Below are 1,973 nucleotides of genomic sequence, written 5' to 3'. Positions count from 1 at the left end.
AATGTTTTATGCACATTTTCATCTTCAAGGTTTTTATCTTCAAAGATATGAGCCTACTTAGATACATGCCAAAATCTATCAATTTAAGACTCATTTTATATAATATTTTCTAAAAGAATAAATTTTATAGTCTTTTATCAATGACATAAATTTCAAAGAACTAAAAGATCAAGATACTCTTGTGTCACTTGAAAAGACTAGATAATCTCTCTAAGATGATATAACATTGAACTAGAATGGCTATTGCCAAAGATAAGAAGAATAGAAAGTCTCGAAATAAGACTAAAGATTAGAAAGGTATTAATAAGAATGAAAAAGACTTCATTCTTGTCTCTATATATGCTATCTAACTAAGAAGTATATGAAATTTTTTTATAAGACCTCTAACATGTGTTCAAATTGCAAAATTCACAACTTAACTTGCAGGGCAAATTTTCTATAAATATACCACATAGTTAGCTTGTTTTACAAGCTACGAGTACATACAATATGTTATTAACTTATTGACTAAGTTTTTAACCTATAAATGAATTATAAATATATATAAAATCAAAGTCACATCTATGAAGTTTTTAAGAAGCTTTTCTATAAGATATTATCTAATCAATCTATTTTTATCTATTTTTACTTAATCGTATAGGTAATTATTAGAATAAATATTTATGTCTATGATATTATCTTCTTTTCTAGGAATAAGTTCCATGAGGAGTGGTGATAATATGTTAATGAAGTCTAAGATGCAACAAATTGTATTTATTACATATTTTGATCTTTTTTTTCTTTGAAGGTACTTGATAGGTCTTTTAACCATCAATAATGTCTTATTTTAAGATAAAAGACTACCTTGTTATTTGATTGTTATTGAGGTCTTTACAGCTTCGTTCAAATAATTTATTTATGAGACCATCAAGAATTATTTCTACTTCCAATAAAATCATTAAACATTGAGAATTTCTTCCAAGATCGTAATATCAAATACGTTATATCTCACTATCTATTTAAAAAAGAATATATTATTTTTGAAGAACTTCATGTCAATTATACCATCTTCAAGGCTGTAAGAATCATAATATCTTGTTTGATAAGTCAACAAACAATAATTCTTGTATTGAATTTATTGGTTATTAATTTTCTATTTTTTTAGTACTACAAACATACAAAAACTTTAAATAATGATAGAAGATAGAATGTTATCTTCCTTAGATCTTGTTTCTTTTATAGCAAAGATTAGCTATTCTTTATCTTGATTTTGATTGATGTTGTTGATAAAAAGCATCAACCTTCTTTGTTACATTTGTAAGATGATTTTTTAGCTTCTATATATAATTACTAATATTATATTCATATTAATGACCAAGATATTTCAACCTATTTTGGTAGTACCTTGAATCTAAGACTTCTTCTACCTTAAATTCTTCATTATTATCTACTTTAAAGAAAGAAGTGGTATTTATCTTCTTTCTAAGATACTTACTATCTTATATGGCTCAAGAAGAGATACATGGAATATAAAATGAATTTTTATAGACTCCGATAGATGTAATCAATATATAATAATATGGAATTAAGATTATTTTTTATAATAAGCATATGTGTTGATCTTTTGTTGTTCTTAAGCTTCTTTTAATTGTGCCTTTATTATTTTATAGATCTCAGATAAATAATTTGTCAAATCTTTTAACATAGGATTATTAATTTTAAAGAAATAAAAAACATCAAATTGTAGATAATAACCATAACTGATAATTAAAAAAAATTATATAGAATAATTTATTATATTATTATAAGTAAACTTTGCTAATAGAAAAAAAAAAAATTGTCCAATCATCTTATTAATAGTTAATGGTACATCTTAAATACTATTCTAAAATTTGGTTTACATGCTCTATTCATCTATTAGTTTGAGAATTAAAAGCCAAAAAGATCTTTATATCAATCTTTAAAATCTCAAAAAAGATTCTATAAAATCTTAA

Source organism: Physcomitrium patens, chromosome 8 (genome assembly GCF_059467195.1).
Source record: "Physcomitrium patens ecotype Gransden chromosome 8, ASM5946719v1, whole genome shotgun sequence".
Taxonomy (NCBI): Eukaryota; Viridiplantae; Streptophyta; class Bryopsida; order Funariales; family Funariaceae; genus Physcomitrium; species Physcomitrium patens.
This window is presented reverse-complemented; position numbering follows the sequence as displayed.